This window comes from Dendrobium catenatum, unplaced genomic scaffold, assembly GCF_001605985.2.
Source record: "Dendrobium catenatum unplaced genomic scaffold, ASM160598v2 original_scaffold_31010, whole genome shotgun sequence".
NCBI classification, from domain to species: domain Eukaryota; kingdom Viridiplantae; phylum Streptophyta; class Magnoliopsida; order Asparagales; family Orchidaceae; genus Dendrobium; species Dendrobium catenatum.
In genome coordinates this window covers 370,762-382,875 of record NW_021349468.1, presented here as the reverse complement: position 1 = coordinate 382,875, position 12,114 = coordinate 370,762, and the positions used below count along the sequence as shown (strand labels likewise).

At 31.7% G+C, this 12,114-nt stretch overlaps 1 non-coding gene across 1 annotated transcript; it reads left to right on the top strand.

Annotated features, from left to right (window-relative positions):
• Positions 1-2,829: 2,829 nt before the first annotated feature.
• On the top strand, positions 2,830-2,935 carry LOC114578449. The gene has a single exon (XR_003699474.1). It is a non-coding gene; the product is annotated as a small nucleolar RNA R71 (small nucleolar RNA).
• Positions 2,936-12,114: the final 9,179 nt, after the last annotated feature.

Genomic DNA, 12,114 nt, shown 5'->3' with positions numbered 1-12,114 from the left:
TATATATATATATATATATTCTCAAGCCAAATAAGAATAACATCAAACTAGCAGAATATGGGTCTTCCTCCTCCTCACCCTCCTCATTATCATTCTTTTCTCACTAGACTGCAAAGCAAAAGGATCATAAAGAGGTGTAGATAAAAGTTGAAGCTGATCAGGATGTACCATAAAAGGAATTCTTTTAAACTTTCCAATAATAGCATCATTAAAGTCAGTATTATATACATCATTCTTTTCTTGATGATCCATACTATGGGCCGTAGTCATCCATATCTCAACCTGCCAATCTTTTGATTCCTTATATAATTGAGTCACTTTTTCCATCCTCTAAGTTTAGCTACCTGAACTTCAAGAGTCTTAGGAGTTATAGTACTCATGTTACTGCTTCTATTACTAGGCCTCTCGGCAAATCTATGCTCACTAATCTTTCCTTCTTACTCCTCTCTCTCACTTTGCTTAAAGACCAAAAAATTTCTTTTTGTAAGGGCTACAATGGGGAATAACTATTCTTTAGTTTGATCCCCCTTTATATCCACTGCAACACATAAAGCATAAACTAGAGAAGGGTACCCTAACCTAACAGAACTGGTACCCCAAATGATGTACATAAGAGAGGATAAAATAAGCTTTCCTATAATAACGGAATACCCCAATTGGATAGCATAGTTTAGTAAAGCATGATCATAGGTAACTTCACTAATGTTTCTACTAGCAAGCAAATGTGTTGAAATGAAATAGTGCCATGCTTTAGAGGTTTGAGTCAAGTAGGTGGCTGAGAAATTAATAATTTTATTCTCTCTATTTTTGCAACTTGCTCCACTAGTAGGTCTATAAAGAACATTTAATATATCTTGAGGATCTATATGTGTCCCAATAAAAGTAGTGTATTCATCAAATTCAAAATCACTAAGTTTGTTAATTTTATTTATTGCAATAGAATTAAAAGGAACTAGTTACCACTACATAGCATTTGTTATCTATCGCTTCCTTTCCATTTGCAAAGAATTCTCTAACCCTATTTATAATTGCATTAAAAAGGTTGTTCAACATGATTTGCTTGATTTGGTGGCTTGGATTTTGAAAACCCCTCTCAAGAATTAGTTATTTGATCACAACTAAATTAGCAAACTTAGATTTTGGATAAAAAATTGAATCTCCTATTACCAAAGGAAGAGGATGCCCTCTTCTTTCCAAACATTTTAAGGGCCACCAAGCTGAGAGGATTACAAAAGAGAAGAGTTTGATTAAATTAATATGCTATGAATAAAATGGAAAATGTAAGCCTCCATTTTATAAGTTGAAGGAGTGTTACAACACTACTAGAAATGGTGCTATTGTGCTCAATGTATGAACAAAAAAAATGGTCAAATTGATAGAAGTTACGGTGGACGACGTCACGTGGTGCAACAACATTGGCTTTCAAAAATTGTAACGTCCCTGTAGAATTGGCTACCGTTGCAATGTTTGACATGTGTAAGCACAATGGTGCTCGTATTAGTAACCACTATGATGTTATTAATAATACAATAATAAAAGTAGTACAACACCATGTCATTAGTTACTAGTGCTTGACAGAGTTTCATAGTTTAAATTATGATCGTACAAGTTCTTTTGACTTAGCAAAACCATGCTTTTGTTTGAGTTGAATGACTAGGCACTATGATGCTCAAATAATCAGCATTACAATGCTTAATTAACCAAGAAAATGGTGGTTCAAAATGAGCATTTCCTAAGGTTTATTTCTATAACACTTATTTTCAAAGTAGCAAAGCTTGGGAGAGTAGCACTGTGATGTTTAATCACACAATGCTATGCCACTCAATTATATTTTTTTCAATATTATTTACTAAATTTAGAATATAACTTTAATTTTCAAAACAAAACAAAATGCAAAATGCCAAAAACAAAGACATATGTAACATGACTAATGTAAATTCAAATAAATAACATGACACCCTAAACATAAATATTGGTTACCTCCCATACAATGCAAAATTTATAGTCTTCATTCATACTTGCCTAAATTTATCAATTTGGATGAGGTACATTCCTACCAATCCTCAAATGATTTCATTTGGATATTTTTCTTTATCCTTTGGGTTTAACTTTAATATTGCTAGGCAATGATCCAAGAGTTCTACTACTGATTGAAATTATAAGCTAGCTTAACTAGGTTTCTGAATTTTTTATTGAAGCAGCTTAATTTTGTAATTGAGTCCCTAACTACATCACTACATCTTCCAATGGTGATTTTTTACTTCCAAACTGATTGCTTTGATTAAATCCTAGAGGATATGCAATTCTAGAATTAACAACTAGTTGCTTATGATTGTTTAATTTACTCCTTGATTATTTCTACTAGAATTTCATTGATTGTTACCAGCAACTTTATTTGACAAAATAAAATTATGATGGTTCCTCCAACCTGAATTATATTTATTGGAGTAAAGATTGTTTTGTCATCCAATCAAGTTATCAATCCCTTGTACATTACTATTTCTAATTAACTTTTGATCCTCTAATGGCATCGATAATTCTATTCCAAATTCTACATTTTTTACTATATTATGCTCAACTTCTTAAAAATTGATACAACTTGTGCAGTCAAAATTGACAAAGTATCAGATTCATATACTCATACTACTCTCTTAGGATTTACCCTATCAGCATGTCACTAGGAATTATTAGTATCCATTTTATCTTTTAATTCATATGATTCCTCAAATGGCTTAGACATTAATGATCCTCTAGCTACAACATCTATGATTGCTCTAAGAGATCTTGCCAATCTATTATAAAATGTTTAAATAACCAACCAAATAGGTAAAGCATGGTGAGGGAATTCCCTAAGCATTTCCTTACATCTCTCTCAACTCTCATAAATTGATTCTCCTTAAATCTAGGTAAAATAAGTTATATCATTTCTTAGTTTGGCAGTTTTTGAAGGTGAGAAATACTTAGCTAGAAACTTATGAGTGAACTCATTCCAAGTGTTTATAGAGCTTTGGGGTAAAGAACTAAAACACCTCTTAGCTTTACCACTTAGATAAAATGGGAATAATTTAAGTCTAATATCATTATCACTTACACCATTATACTTAAATATTGCACAAATTTCTAAGAAATTAGCTAAGTGAAAATTTAAAGTTTTGTCATTGCCAATCATAAAGAGACCAGCTTTAATCTCCTCAAGCTAAAATTCTTTATGGAGATTGTGTAATTCCAAAAGAGAGAGTTTATGGCTAAGAGGGATATGGTCCTAATAAGAACCAATAATTAAAATTCTATTAAAAAGATCATTGAAGTAATATATAGCCTCAGCGGCATTACCTCTTAGATAGTTTATAGTATCCTCAACCCCATTGATTTCTTTAATGATATTTTGGTTGGCTCTTTTTTAAATGTTTAATATAGAACATTTAAGGTCATCTTTTATCCTAGAGGGCCAAGTGAATTTAACCCTTTGCTTGATCCAACTTTTCTCATATATTTTGGCTTGAATTAGCTCTTTTAAGTTGGAGAGAGTAGCATCATGAAGTGTTGTATTCATAGGGTTGGATTGTAAGATATTATAAATGATATTCCATTTATTATTTTGATTCATAATGTTACAATGGAGAGTAGTAGAGGTGGAACAAATTATTTTTTAGGGAAATGTTAACATTTATTAGTTTATTTCAAAAAGAGAACATGGGTTTCCCTTTGACATAAATGCTCTAAGATGTACAAATAGTATCTTGAAGAGAGGGCTAAGTTAACCAATAGTTCTTAAACATGAATCATTTATTAGTAGAGATGGAGGAATCTATATTCAAGAGAATTAGAGAATAATTATAAGTAAGGGGGCTCATAATATTGTAATGAGAAAGGGTATAAAAAGAATTCATGCAAGCATTATTATATAAGGCTTGTTCTAGAAGACAAGTAATGTCATTGTTAGTTTGCTGATTAAACCAATTTTAGGACAACCCATTATGAGAGATATCAATGAGGCCATCATAATAAATACAATTATCAAAATGCCTAATCTTGGCAGAAGGAAAGGGGGGGGGGTCTAACATTCTAGCAAAAAATGTTAGGAAGAGACATAGTATATTATTATGAGATTGGGAGAGCCCCCCATTTTGTCTAAACTTCTTAGATTTATCCACCAAAGTGGAGGTCATAAAGTTTTGTAGGTCAGGGTTATCGATAAAGGATGAAGACTAAGTATTGGGAAGGATCATAGTTGGAATAGTACAACTACTGGAGGCTAAACCTTGGCTAGAAAGGATAATGGATTTGTGAGTGGGAAAGGCATTAATAGTACATGGTATTTTAGGTGGAGGGAGGGGGTTTAATGAGTGTCTTGAGGATATATTATAGTGGGAGCCTATAAAAGGGGTGTTTAAGTCATGGTTAAAAGGAGCAATGATTAAAGGTGGGGGTGATGGTGGTTTGATAAAATTTTGCTGAGGAGTAGAAGCGGTCACCTGATCCAACTTTGACCCATAGATCAAGAGGTTGGGGGTCTAAAGAAGGGAATACAATTTTGTAGAGTAATGGATGTAAGATAAATATGAGCCCACGTGCAAACTTGTAACAAGTTGTATATGAAGAGGGATCCATTCATACAGAACTTTCAGGTTAACCTTTTTCCTCTTAAGGAAATATTAATTTCTTATGGAATAAAAAAGGAAGTGGAGATCTAAATACTAACACAGGAAAAAGTAAGTTTAGTTTTGCTAGCAATAAGAAGATCTATAATTAAGGGCACCCTCATCATGATAGCAATTTTTGAATTTTTGTCTCAGTCCAACAGTAGAGAAGAAGCTTAGGAAACTTAACCCCTATAGGAAATTCCCTAAAATCAACTTTAAGAAAAGAAAATTAGGGTCCCAATGTTTGAAGAAGAAATGCTTTCCATTAACAAATCATAGTCCTCCTATAAGCACCATTTTAGGATATTCCAAACAAGAAAACTTAAACAGAAGAATCCTTCTTCAAGGGAAAGAAGAGAGATTTCACTTTTTAGTTTCCATGGTTACTTAGTCGCTAGAAAAGGCTACCATGAAATAGTTTTTTCCCAATAGCATAACACATTAAAGAGGAAGATCAAATTTTTGTACCATCTTTAATTTTGTCATATGAGAAGGAGACAGGGTCAAATGTAGGAAGGAAAATACCTGAGGGAGAAGTGATCAAGGTATGGGAGGTGAGGAGTCCCATATAATTCATAGAAGGGTAGGTGACCGTCAGAGATCACAAGAGGACAGGGAACTACAAGGATCCATGTTTGGGTCCATGAGAAGTTAGGGACTAGGCCTTAAGCTTAATAAAAAAAGATGGAAGCTCAGATTAGGAGAGTTGAGGATGCTCATTAGTAGGAGGAAGGAAAAAAAGAAGTGTTTTTTTTTTCCATTAAAAGAAGCCCCACCTTCACAACTAATTGATCTTCTAATCCAACAACCTAGATCTGGTACTAGCTAAGAATCAGAACTGAGCAGAGAATTTTTTGTCTAAAGGTATTTTATATGTTTAGTTATTTAGGTTTTGTGTACACTCTAAACAAAAAATGATATTAGACATCATACCACATATTAACTTATTAAATCGATCTTTGAACCATCTTCATCTTTGAATCATGTTTAAATTATGATTGAAAAATCTTCAAATCATGATCAAACGTTCTTCTTCTCATATTTGAACAATCTTTGAATAACGATCAAATAATCTTCGATCATTATTCAAATGACTTTGGAACAATAATAGAATAATAATTGAACCATTTTTAAATCATGATTAAACCATCATTTATTCATCTTCAAATCATGGTCAAAATTTCTTTGAATCTTTTTCTAACTTTCAGCTAAGGTTTAAGAATGTTTGAACAAGATTAATACTTGATTTACTTATGATTTGAAGATTATTTGAATTGTTTTTAATATGGTTTTATATCTCCAAAAGATGAATCGAATATAGCTCAATAATGATTCAAAATTTGTTTTATAGTGGCTTAATTGTATTTGGAGTTTATTCAGATTATGATCTAAATTATTTAATATAGTTTGAAAATGATTTAAATGTGATTCAAAGACTGTTTGATATTATTTTGAAGATTATTTGAATCATAATCAAAGATTGTTCAAAGTTGATTCAATCATGATTTAATTATGGTTCAATTGTGATTTGATGTTGATTTAAAGATAATTTGACCATGGTTCACAAAAATTGTTCAAATCATGAGCGAATATTATTTTAAAGATGGTTCAAAGATTTTTCAATGATGGTTTGAATATGATTCAACCGTTATTAGAATTTAATATGGTTTGATTAAGGTTTAGTCAAAGTTTTACTATGTTTTGACCATGATTAGACCATGATTTGAAGATATTTATTTTCTTTTGCCCTCATTATCTCTTTTAAAAATTGACTCGTTGAATTATTTTACTATGTATGCATATATGCTTGAATTATATCAATAAAAAGGTCATATAATATTTAGGTGGCATATATACTTGATTTTGATGGAGAAATTGATTAAATAGTTTAGGCCTAATGATCTCATTATTGAGGTTACTAGATCCATCTTTTTGTTAGTTCCTTAGAACCCTTAAGCTTTAGTTCTTTGGGGCCCTAAATCTATTATTTTGGATGACCAATGATGATAAGAAAAAGCAATGATATTTCATTTTTCCATCAACGCTTGCGCAACAGCTCTTTTCTCTTTAGCAATTCTGAGGCAATTTTAGGGCTCTTGCTTAGGCATTCATTTTCTTCATCATGGATCATATTTTGTTTAGATTTGTTTGTTTTACACCATTATCTATGTGCTTTCTATTTTTCCTACCAATTTTGTTGTTTCCTTTTGCATTTTTGATAGTTTTGGGTTATGAAGATGTTGTCGTCATCAAACCCTTGACTCATTGTAAATGGGGAAGGCAAGTCTCAGTCTTTCAAGGTGGTTCTTGTGGTGGTGTTTAATCATCTGGTTCTAAGATCAATTTCGTTCATAGTTCTTTTAAGGGTTTATCGGCTTTGTTGCTTGATGATAAATTTATTTCTCATCTTGCTGCTCCTTTTACCTTTACAGTTGGGTGGAAAGTTTTGTTACGTCGACCAAACATGGACATTATCCACATGTTTTTGTGAACTTCAAAATTTTTGGAAGCGTTTTCTATTTGATTGATGGATCAATGGCATGTTGCTATACTACTTTCAAATCATTTAGATTATAACGTTTTTTTAGAAGAGCTTACTATATTTATGGTTGCCAACTGCATTTGCTTAAATGGATGCCTGATTTTGATGTTAGAGAGGAATCACCTATAGCCCCTATTTGGTTTTCATTTCCAAATCTGAGGTTACATTTTTTTAATTCCCATATCCTTTTCACTTTATCTTCTATATTTGGTTGACCATTATAGATGCACTATGCTACTACTTTGGTTTTCAGGACATTAATCACACGGGTAATGGTTGAAATGGATACTTCCAAGAAATATCCCAAAGAAATATGGATTAGCTTTGAGCTTAATGGTTATCACCAAAAAGTAAAATTTAAAAAATTTACTTATATTTTGTGGATTTTGTAAATTGCGTGGGCATGGTAACTCTGATTGATTTAAATTACATCCTCATTTACACAAGCATAATGAAGCAGCTAAAGATTTAGAAGGGAAAAATATCATGAATTCTAACCCTGTGCAAGAATTGGTTAAGGAGCATAACTCTCAAAGGGACAATCTTGATCATGAATTTATGGGTCCCTCATTATTGAAGATGGGTGACAATCCATCTAGTAAATCCCTCAAGGACGGAGGAAAGGTGGATCCTCAGCCTAGTATTATTGGTACTAACTGTTTAGTCTCTACCAACACTAGTAGTGAGGATGAGCAAAGGGTGGAAACCCATTTAGAGGATCAAATCAATGTTATGGTTGCTGATCATAAAAATATGCTTACTAGTTTCCAATTAATTATTTCTGCTAATAAGAGCTTAATTGAAGTTGGTTCTGATACTAAAAATAAGGAGTCCAATTTACATGTTAATTTTGCCTCTACTTCTCATGTGTAGGTAATTGGAGAGCAAAATTTAGAAGAAGGTGAACTTGTTCAAGGGGATTTTGTGGAGGGTAATATAAACTCTGTGTCTATTATAGAAAAGAGTTGTAGGGATTCTCAAGCTGTATCTTAGCATTTGGTTTCTATGAATGGTTGTGATAATCAAGCTAATATCAATAAAGAAGCAGGTGAGGAGGAAGGTGATTTTCATTTCGTCCATTCCAAAAGGAATAAGAAATACAAGAATTTCATGCTTAAATCCTCTAGAACCACCCTATCTCATTCTTCACATTTGAATTCTCATGATTAAGTCTATTATTTGGAATATTAAGGGGATTAGGTGCCCTTCTACTAGAGTTAGAGTCAAGAACTTGTGTCGTATTTATAATTTTTCATTCCGATTGTTATTGAACCTTTTATTTCAATAGATAAAATGAACAGTACTACTATATTTTGGGTTTTAATCATGTTGTGGCTAATATCTCTAATAAGTTTTAGGTTTTTTGAAGGATCCTTTGGTTATTGATATTGTGGGTGATTTTATTCAGGTGCTCCATTGTAGTATTAGTTATATACACTCCCATTATTTTTCTTCTTTTGTTTATGTGGCCTCTTATCATAGTACTAGAAAAACTTCGTGAGACCAACTTATTCCTTTTTATAATAGTATTAATTCTCCCTAGATAGTGGATGGTGACTTTAAAGCTATCTCCTCCCCAGTTAAAAGAATTGGTGGGGGAGGGGGGTTGTACCACTGCTTACCAAACTATGGAGGACTTTAATAGAATTATATTTGATTGCAATCTTATTTATATTGGTTATACTGATAGTAATTTTACTTGAAACCATGGAAATCTTTGGCAAAAGGTTGGATCATGTTTTATTTAATGATAGTTGGATTAATACTTTTACTTCTACGCATGTTGAACATCTTTGTATAATATTTTCAAATCACTCCCCTTTGCTTATTATGATTAAGCTTAGAAATGACATCTCCTTCTGTAACTTTAGATTCCAAAACATGTGGTTACTTGAGCACTCTTTCATTGACATTGTGCAGAAAAATTGGCATGCTCCTCTTCACCCTGATAATTCTATATTTGGTATGAACAAGTTGTGTCTTAAGTTGAAAGGACTTAAGAAAAGAATTAATTGGTGGAATCAGAATGTTTTCAAAAATATTTTTACTAACATTGTTACTTTTGAAGAGAAAGTTATCACTTCGAAGTAGATTTTACAAAACTATCCTTCTGATGCTAATGTTACTGGGCTTCAACATGCTAAAAGTGCTTTGTGTAATTTACATAATCAGAAGGAAAATTATTGGAAGAAGAAAGTGGCTTCTAAGCACCTTATTGATGGGGATAATAACACTAAGTTTTTTTATGCCTTAGTTAAAAGGAATAGAGCTAGGATCTAGATTCATAAAATTGCTTGTGATGATGGTTCGTATCCTGAAGATGTTGTGGAAATTGATAACTCTGCTATGCAATTTTTTTTAAAAATTATTTAATAATAATTTTACTGCCACCCCTATTGATAATCATAGTATTATTACTAGTATCATTAACCATGAGGATAATTTGGCTCTTACTATTCACCTTACTTTTGAGGAAATTAAGAAAATGGTTTTTGATTTAAATTCTAACTTTGTGCCTAGTCCTGATGGTTGCATGACTAAGTTTTTCCAAGAAGCTTGGGAGAATGTGAGTTTTAACTTTTCTAATGTTATTTTAGATTTTTTTTTTCTGGCAACCATATGCCTAAGTTTTTTTCTTCCTCCTCCATTGTGCTTATTCCTAAGAAGAATGGGGATTCTTGTTGCAATGACTTTATATCTATAAGTATTTGTACTTTTTTAATAAATTAATTTCAAAATTGTTTATAAATCGCCTTGCTCCTTTACTTCCAAAAATTATTGCTCCTAATCAAATTTGTTTTTTCAAAGGGAGATCTATTTCGGATAACAACTTATTAGCTCAAGAAAATTTGAATGATTTGGATGTTCGGGTGCCTAGTGGTAACATTATTTTCAAATTGGATATTACTAAACCTTATGATCATATTAGTTGGGACTTTCTTTATCACATCTTGCATCTATTTGGTTTCAATTCTATTTTTATTAACCTAATTAAATAGTAATTGAAAAATGTTTTTTTTCTCTATTATTATCAATGGTAAAAGACATGGTTTTACTAAGTCCTCTCATGTGTTGAGACATGGTGATCTTATCTCTCCATCCCTCTTTATTATTGCCCTAGAGTATTTATTTAGAAGTCTTATTAACTTGTATGAAAACTTCCCTAACAATTATTATAGAACTATGGGTGGCTTTCTTTTTTCTCATTTATGTTTTGCTGATGATGTTATTATTTTTTCTAATGTGTCGATTAATTGGGTCAACAAACTCATGAGGTTTTTAAATATGTTTGAAAACTGTAGTGATCTTTTTGTCAATAAAAATAAGAGTTGCTTTATTGTTTCTAGTAAGGTTTCCCATAATCACATTAAAACTATTCAGAATAATACTGGTTTTGCTCAAGGGTCTTTACCTATTAAGTATTTATGGGTCCCTCTCTACAAGGGTAACAAGACAACTTTTCTTTTTGATGATCTTTTTACCTCCGTGCAAAAGAGGCTCCTCTCTTAGGATTCGAATTTCATTAATTTTAGGGGTAGATTAATTCTTATTAAAAGTATCTTATGCTCTTTACCAGTTTATTCTTTCAAACCTTGCAACCTACGCTTACTTTATGTAATATAATTGAGAAATTAATCAATAATTTCTTCTAGCGTGGCTCTAATGTGAACTCTAAATTATTTAGTTCTCTTGGACCATTTTTGTGGGGTTCTGAATGAAGGTGCATTGGGTTGTAAGAATATGTTCGATTTATCTTATGCATTTTCGTTTAAATTGTGGTTTAATTTTTGTTCTAGACTCTCTCTTTGGTCCAACTTCATGAATGATAAGTATTGTTTTGGTAAACATCCTTCCATGTGTTATTACAAATTTGGTGACTCCAGAATGTTGGAAAGACTTTGCAACACTATGTGGAGTGTTGAACCCCATGTTAAATGGGGGCTTGGTAGAGCGAACATCATCTTTTAGAAGAGATAGTGGCTTGGAGGTATTTCTATTGATTCAATTATCAATTTTGTTTCACTGCCACTACTAAAGTGGACTCTTTTATAACTGATAACACTTGGGACTATATTAAACTGGCTAATAATCTTCCTGGAGATTTTATTTTCAAAATTATTAATATGCCCATTAACATTTATTTTGATAATTTGTTATTATGTGATTTGTATCATAACGACATGTTTAGTTTAATGGATGATTGGCATATGTTTAGGGAAAAAAGGTGTTAAGAATGTGTTCTCTGTGATTTGACATAAAATTATTCCTAAAACCATTTCTATTTTTATGTGGAGAGTTGTATAATTATATCCCTACAGATGACAATTTGAGGAAAAAAAAGGCTTTATTATTACTTCTCAGTGCCAATGCTACTCATGTGGAAAACATGTACCATGTGTTTATCTCAGGTCTGATTGCTATTAAAATTTGGTATTATTTTGATGACATTTTCAATTTAAAATTTTTTAATGCTAATATGTTTATTAAAACTCTTCTTGATTCTTGGTTCATCAATTCTAAAGGGCATATTAGAAAAGTCTTTTCTTTCTTGATTTTGTGGTACTTGTGGATTGCTAGAAATAATTTTATGTTTAAAAACACTCAAACGGATGCCTACCATATTATTCAAAATATTAAGAACAAAGTTTTTAAACTTTTCAATGCTATTCATGTTACCTTGAAGAATTTTATAAGTTATTCTTTTGTTGCCCATTACTTTGGTATTTTTCTGTAGACTAGTTTCTTATTGGAGGATCCTAATTTGGTGTATTGGATTAAACCTCTACGAAATACTTTCAAGCTTAATGTGGATTGTTCTGTTAAAAAAGATGCTTTTGGGTATGGTGGTTTTCTTAGGGATGATAATGGTAACATGATTATGTCTTTTGCTCGCCCGTTGGAGAAGTGTTCTGTGATTAGGGCTGAGCT